Source organism: Hordeum vulgare, chromosome 5H, assembly GCF_904849725.1.
Source record: "Hordeum vulgare subsp. vulgare chromosome 5H, MorexV3_pseudomolecules_assembly, whole genome shotgun sequence".
NCBI classification, from domain to species: domain Eukaryota; kingdom Viridiplantae; phylum Streptophyta; class Magnoliopsida; order Poales; family Poaceae; genus Hordeum; species Hordeum vulgare.
Window position 1 is genome coordinate 391,710,551 of NC_058522.1, and position 8,479 is coordinate 391,719,029.

Below are 8,479 nucleotides of genomic sequence, written 5' to 3' on the forward strand. Positions count from 1 at the left end.
GGTGGACCAGTTTTGGGGCCGGGACGGGTCGGAGCTCTGCTCCGAATAGACGATGGTGGGCTCGGTTAGGTGGTGCCCGCGGGAGTTGTTGTCCTTCTCGTGTGGGTACGACGAGTTTTGGCGGTGATCGGGCCATCTTGTGTCCGATGGGTAGATTGGAGTCGGAGACAACAAATAGGTGAAAGAGATACCTCACGGGACCCACGAGGCAGCGACAAGACAGGGGGTGCGGCCTACCCCCCTTGACGTGCCATGCAGGCTTGTGGGCCACCTGGCAGGCCTCCGGTGCCCATCTTCTGCTATATCAAGGGTTTTGACCTGTAAAAAAATCATAAGACAACTTTCGGGACCAAGCGCCATTGTCTCGAGGCGGAACTTGGGCAGAACCAATCTAGAGCTCCGGCGGAGCTATTCTGCCGGGAAAACTTCCCTCCCGGAGGGGGAAATCGAAGCCATTGTCATCACCAACGATCCTCTCATTGAGAGGGGGTCAATCTCCATCAACATCTTCATCAGTACCATCTCCTCTCCAAACCCTAGTTCATCTCTTGTATCCGATTTTTGTCTTAAACCTCAGATTGGTACCTGGGGGTTGCTAATAGTATTGATTACTCCTTGTAGTTGATGCTAGTTTGTTTATTTGGTGGAAGATTGTATGTTCAGATCCTTAATGATTATTTATACTCAAATGGGACTTATTGGAAAGAATTAAACGCAACTATTAAGATTGGGAACTTGACGAAGGTATTGAGTCAGGTATAAGCCTTAAGTTTGATTGTGTCAAATCCTTTATAGACACCGTTGCTTTTTGTGATTTCAGCACTAAATATGGACTTGACTCTGAGGTAGTAGTTTCATTATGTGAATCTTTCGCTACTCATGTTGATCTCCCTAAGGAGTAGTGGTTTAAATATCATCCTCCCATTGAAGTTAAAGTAGTTGAACCTATTAAAGTTGAAGAAGAAACCATTATTTACAATGCTGATCCTGTTATTCCTAATGCTCATATTGAGAAACCACCCTTTCCAGTTAGAGTAAAGGAACATGTTAAAGCTTCAATTGTCGTTCATAAGAGTTGTACTAAAACACCTATACCTCCTGAACAAATTAAAGTTGAACCTAGTATTGCTATGGTTAAAGATCTCTTGGTTGATAATATTGATGGGCATGTTATTCATTTCTATGATGAAGCTGCTAGAATTGCTAGACCTGATACTAAAGGTAAACATATACCTATTGTTAGCGTGCATGTTGTTTCTGTTAACACAGGAGATCATTGTTATCATGGCTTATGTGATATGGGTGCTAGTGTGAGTACAATTCCCTTTACCTTATACAAAGAAATTATGAATGACATTGCACCAACTGAATTAGGAGGAATTGATGTTACCATCAAGCTTGCTAATAGAGATATTGTTGTACCAATGGGGATTGTTAGAGATGTTGAAGTCTTGTGTGGGAAAATAAAGTATCATGCTGATTGTCTTGTTCTTAGTTCCCCACAAGATGATTTGCCCCATTATATTTGGTAGACCCTTCTTGAATACTATTAATGTTAGGATTGATTGTGAGAAACAAATTGTTACTGTAAGTTTTTGGGGATGTGTCTCATGTGTTCAATTTCTCTAAATTTCATAGACAGCCCCATGACAAAGAATTGCCTAGTTAAGATGAAATTATTGGTCTAGCCTCTATCGTTGTTCCTCCTACCGATCCCTTAGAACAATGTTTGCCAGACCATGAAAATGATATGCATATGAATGAAACGAATGAAATAGATAAGATTTTCTTTGATCAACAACCTATTTTGAAACACAACCTGCCCGTTGAAATACTTGGGGATCCTCCTCCACCCAAGGGTGATCCCTTGTTTGAGCTTAAGCAATTACCTGATACTCTGAAGTATGCTAATCTTGATGAAAATGAGATATATCCTGTTATTATTAGTGCTAACCTTTCACCGCATGAAGAAAAGAGATTATTGAAAACTTTGAGGAAGCATCGTGCTGCTATTGGATATACTCTTGATGATCTTAAGGGCATTAGTCCCACTCTATGTCAGCACAAAATCAATATGGAGCCTGATGCTAAACCAGTCGTTGATCACCAACGACGATTAAATCCTAAAATGAAGGAAGTGGTAAGAAACGAAATTATAAAGCTTCTGGAGGCATGTATAATTTATCCTATTGCTGATAGTAGATGGGTTAGTCCCATTCATTGTGTCCCTAAAAAGGGAGGTATTACCGTTATTCCTAATGATAAAAATGAATTTATCCCGCAAAGAATTGTCACAGGATATAGAATGGTAATTGATTTTAGGAAAGATCACTATCCCTAAATTTTATTGATCAAATGCTAGAAATACTATCCAAACATACACATTTTTGCTTTCTAGACATTTATTCTGGTTTCCCTCAAATACCTGTATCAAAAGATGATCAAGAGAAAACCACTTTTACTTGCCCTTTCACTACATTTGCTTATAGACGTATGCCTTTTGATATATGCAATGCACCAGCTACCTTTCAAAGATGCATGATGGCTATATTCTCTGACTTTTGTGAAAAGATTGTTGAGGTTTTCATGGATGATTTTTCCATTTATGGAACTTCTTTTCATGATTGCTTGAGCAACCTTGATCGAGTTTTGCAGAGATGTGAAGAAACTAATCTTGTCTTGAATTGGCAGAAATGCCACTTTATGGTTAATGAAGGTATTGTCTTGGGACACAAGATCTCCGAAAGAGGCAATGAAGTTGATAAAGCTAAAGTTGATGCTATTGAAAAAATGCCATGTCCAACAGATATTAAAGGTATAAGAAGTTTCCTTGGTCATGCTGGTTTTTATAGGAGGTTTATCAAAGACTTCTCTAAAATATCTAAGCCTCACAAAAATATTTTACAAAAACATGTTCCATTTGTTTTTGATGATGATTGTGTAGAATCTTTTGAAATTCTTAAGAGAGCCTTGATAACTGCACCTGTTGTTCAACCACCTGATTGGAACCTACCCTTTGAAATTATGTGTGATGCGAGTGATGATGTTGTTGGTGATGTTCTAGGGCAAAGAGTTTGATGAGAAATTAAATGTTATCAATTATGCTAGTAAAACTCTAGACAGTGCTCAAAAAAATTATGCGACCACTGAAAAGGTATTACGAGGACTCATATTTGCTTGTGATAAATTTAAACCTTGCATTGTTGATTCCAAAGGAACTGTTCACACTGATCATGCTGCTAGTAAGTACCTTATGGAAAAGAAAGATGCTAAACCTAGACTTATTAGATGGGTCTTTCTGCTACAAGAATTTGACTTGCATATCACTGATACAAAGGGTGCTGATAACTGTTGGGGAACGTAGCATGGGAAACAAAAAAATTCCTACGCGCACGCAATACCTATACATGGTGATGATCATCTATGAGAGGAGAGATTGAATCTACATACCCTTGTAGATCGCTAAGAGGAAGCGTATATAACGCGGTTGATGTAGTGGAACATCTTCGCGATCCAAATCGCAACCCGTCCCGCGATCTCATCACGATCCATCCCGATCTAGTGCTGAACGGATGGCACCTCCACGTTAAGCACACGTACAACTCGATGACGATCTTTGCCTTCTTGATCCAGCAAGAGGGGGAGAATAGGTAGATGAGTTCTCCAGCACGACGACATGGTGGTAAACTAATCCAGCAGGGCTTCGCCTAAGCACCGCCGAACTAGACTAGAGGAGAAACAGATCTAGAGAGAAGTAGAGGGAGCACGTGGAAATTAGGGTTAGATCTCCCCATCTAAATACTCTAGTATATATATGAGGGAGGGAGGGGAGGAGGCAGGCAAAAAACCCTCAAAGTGTTCGGCTGAAGTGGAGGAGATGGAAGAGTCCACCACCAATCCTACTCCTAGTAGGATTCCTCCCTTCCCCACTTGGGTTTCTTTCCTTCGCACCTACAATCCGCCTTGGGATTTAGTGGAGGCTTCGGCCAGCCCACTAAGGGTTGGTCCACGTCCTACCATAGCCCATGAGACCCTTTGGGGTGGGTGGGCCCACCTGGTGGACCCCGAGAACCCATTCGTCACTCCGAATACACATCCAGAAATGCCTGAAACTTTTCCGGAGTTCAAAACCCACTTTCCTATATATCAATCTTTACCTCTAGCCATTCCGTAGCTCCACATGATGTCCGGTATCTCATCCAGGACTCCGAACAACTTTTAGTTAGCAAACACACATAATTCAATAATACCGAAATGTCATCGAACCTTAAGTGTGCACACCCTGCGGGTTCGAGAACTATGCAGACATGACATGAGACACTCCCCGGTCAATAACCAATAGCGGGAACTATATGTCCATATTGGCTCCTACATATTCTACGAAGAACTCTATCGGTTGAACCTCTATGTCAAGGATTCAGTTAATCCCGTATGATGTTCCCTTTGTCCTTTGGTATGTTACTTGCCTGAGATTCGAGTGTCGGTATCTCCATACCTAGTTCAATCTCGTTACCAGCAAGTCTCTTTACTCGTTCCGTAATACAAGATCCTGTGCTAACTCTTTAGTCACATCGCTTGCAAGGCTTGTTTGTGATGTTGTATTACCGAGTGGGCCTCGAGATACCTCTCCGTCATACGAAGTGACAAATCTTAGTCTCGATTCACGCCAACCAAACAGACACCTTCGAAGATACCTGTAGAGCACCTTTATAGTCACCCAATTACTTTGCGATGTTTGATACACACAAGGTATTCCTTCGATGTCCGGGAGTTGCATGATCTCATGGTCATAGGAAGAGATACATTGACATGCAGAAAACACTAGCAATAAACTGACATGATCATATGTTACGTTTATAGTTTGGTCTTGTCCATCACATCATTCTCCTAATGATGTGATCCCGTTACCAAGTGGCAACACTTGTCTATGGTTAGGAAACCTTAACCATCTTTGATCAACGGTCCAGACAACTAGAGGCTTACTAGGGACAATGTTTTTGGCTATGTATCCACACATGTATTTGAGTTTCCAATCAATACAATTATAACATGGATAATAAACGATTATCATGAAGAAGGAAAATATAATAATAATCAATTTATTATTGCCTCTAGGGCATATTTCCAACAGTCTCCCACTTGCACTAGAGTCAATAATCTAGTTCACATCACTATGTGATTTGAACGAATCCAACACCCATACAGTTCTGAGGTTTGATCGTGTCTTTCTTGTGAGAGAGGTTTTAGTCAACGGGTCTGAACCTTTCAGATCCGTGTGTGCTTTTACAAATCTCTATGGTATCCTATAGATGCTGCTACCACGCGCCATTTCAAACTATTCCAAATGACTGCTCCACTATACAAATTCGGTTTACTTCTTAAAGTCATCCGAATTAGTGTCAAAGCTTGCATCGACGTAACCCTTTACGACGAACTCTTTTATCACCTCCATAATCGAGAAAAATTCCTTAGTCCACTAGTTAATAAGTATAACTTTTGATCGTTGTCCAGTAATCCATTCCTGGATCACCTTTGTACCCCTTGACAGACTCATGGCAAGGCACACATTAGGTGCGATACACAACATAGCATACTATAGAGACTACGGCTAAAGCATAGGGGACGACCTTCATCCTTTCTCTTTATTGTGTCGTGGTTGGGCTTTGAGTCTCACTCAAATTCACACCTTACAACACAGCTAAGAACTCCTTCTTTGTCGATCTATTTTGAACTGCATTTCATTGAAAGTTTCATCAAGCCTCTTGATCTATCTCTATAGATCTTGATGCTAAATGTTCAAGTAGCTTAATCCAAGGTTTCCTTTGAAAAAAACTTTTCAAACAACCCTATATGCTTTCCAGAAATTCTGCATCATTTCCGATCAACAATATGTCAACCACATATACTAATCAGAAAATCTATAGTGCTCCCACTCACTTACTTGGAAATACAAGTTTCTCATAAACTTTGTATAAACCCAAAAGCTTTGATCATATCATCAAAGTGCATATTCCAACTCCGAGATGCTTACTCTAGTCCTCGTAAGGATCGCTGTAGCTCGCATACTTGTTAGCATCCTTAGGGTCGACAAAACCTTCTGGTTGTATCACATACAATCTTTCCTCAAGGAAACCGCCGAGGAAACAATGTTTTGACATCCATCTGCAAGATGCAACAACTGCTAACATAATTCCAACAAACTTTTAGCATCGCTACGAGTGAGAATGTCTCATCGCAGTCAACTCCTTGAACTTGTCGGAAACCTCTTTGCAACAAGTCGAGCTTTCTTAATGGTGATATTTACCATCATCGTCTGTCTTCCTTTCAAAGATCCATCTCTACCGAACAACCTTACGACCATCAAGTAGTTCTTCCAAAGTCTACACTTTGTTTTCATACATGGATCCTACCTTGGATTTCATGGTGTCCAACCATTCGTCGGAATCCAGGCCCACCATCACTTCTCCATAGCTCGTAGGTTCGTTGTTGTCCAACAACATGACCTCCAAGACAGGGTTCCCGTACCACTCTCGAGCAGTACGTGACCTTGTCGACATACGAGGTTTGTAGTAACTTGATCCGAGGCTTCATGATCACTATCATCAGCTTCCACTTCAATTGGTGTAGGCGCCATATGAACAACTTCCTATGCCCTGCTACACACTAGTTGAAGTGACGGTTCAATAACGTCATCAAGTTCCACCATCCTCCCACTCAATTCTTTTGAGAGAAACTATTTCTCGAGAAAGGATCCGTTTCTTGAAATAAACACTTTGCTTCTGGATCTAAGATAGGCGGTATACCCAACTGTTTTGGATATCTTATGAAGATGCATTTATCCGCTTTGGGTTTGATCTTATCAGGCCGAAGCCTTTGGACATAAGCATCATAGCCCCAAACTTTTAAGAAACGACAGCTTAGGTTTCTCCAAACCATAGTTCATATGGTGTCATCTCAACAGAATTACATGTGCCCTATTTAAAGTGAATGCAGTTGTCTCTAATGCCTAACCCAAAAATTACAGTGTTAATTCGATAAGAGACATCATAGTATGCACCATATCCAATAGGGCGCGACTACGTTGTTCGGACACACCATCACACTATGGTGTTCCAGGTGGCTTTAGTTGTGAAACAATTTCCACATTGTCTTAAATGTGTACCAAACTCGCGACTTACATATTCATCTCTACGATCATATCATAGACATTTCATCCTCTTGTCACAATGATCTTCAACTTCACTCTGAAATTACTTGAACCTTTCAATAATTCAGACTTGTGTTTATCGAGTAAATATACTAGTATCTACTCAAATCGTCTATGAAGTAAGAACATAATGATATCCACTGCGTGCCTATGCACTCATTGGACTGCATACATCAAAATGTATTACTTCCAATAAGTCACTATCTTGTTCCATCTCAATGGAAAACGAGGCCTTCAGTCATCTTGCACATGCAGCATGATTTGCATGTCTCAAGTGATTCAAAATCAAGCGAGTCCAAACGATCCATCTGCATGGAGTTTCTTCATGCGTTTACACCAATAGGCATGGTTCACATGTCTCAAACGATTCAAAAACGAGTGAGTCCAAAGATCCATCGGTATGGAGCTTCTTCATACGTTTTACACCAATATGAATCAAGCAGCAGTGTCACAACTAAGTGGTACTATCATTACTACTTTGCATCTTTTGGTATCAAATATTATGAACATGTGTAATACTACGATCAAGATTCAATAAACCATTCATATTAGGTGCATGACCATTGAAGGCATTATTCAAGTAAACAAAATAACCATTATTTTCTTTAAATGAATAACCACATTGCAATAAACATAATCCAATCATGTTCATACTCAACGCAAACACCAAACAACATTCAGGTTCAACACTAATCTTGAAAGTAGAAGGAGCGTGCGATGGTTATCACATCAACCTCGGAAACACTTCCAACACACATCATGACCTCGCCTTTAGCTAATATCCGTTTATTCCCTAGCTTTTATTTCGAGTTACTAACACTTAGCAACCTGAACCGGTATCTAATACCCCGCTGCTACTAGGAGTACTAGTAAAGTACACATCTAAATCATGCATATCCAATATACTTTTGTCGACTTTGTCAGCCTTCTTATCTACCAGGTAACCAGGGTAGTTCCGCTTCAGTAACCATTCCCCTCATACTAGAAGCACTTAGTCTCAGGTATGCGTTCACCCTTGGGTTTCTTTACTAGAGTGGCAACTATTTTCCCATTTCATAAAGCATCCCTTTTAACCCTTACCCTTCTCGAAACTAGTGGTTCTACTAACCATCAACACTTGATGCTCCTACTTGATTTCTATCTTCGCGGTGTCAATTATCGCAAATACCTCAAGGATCATCAACTCAGCCCCTGATATGTTATAGTTCATCACGAAGCTCTGTAGCTTGGTGGCAGTGACTTTGGAGAATTATGTCAATCACTATCTTATCT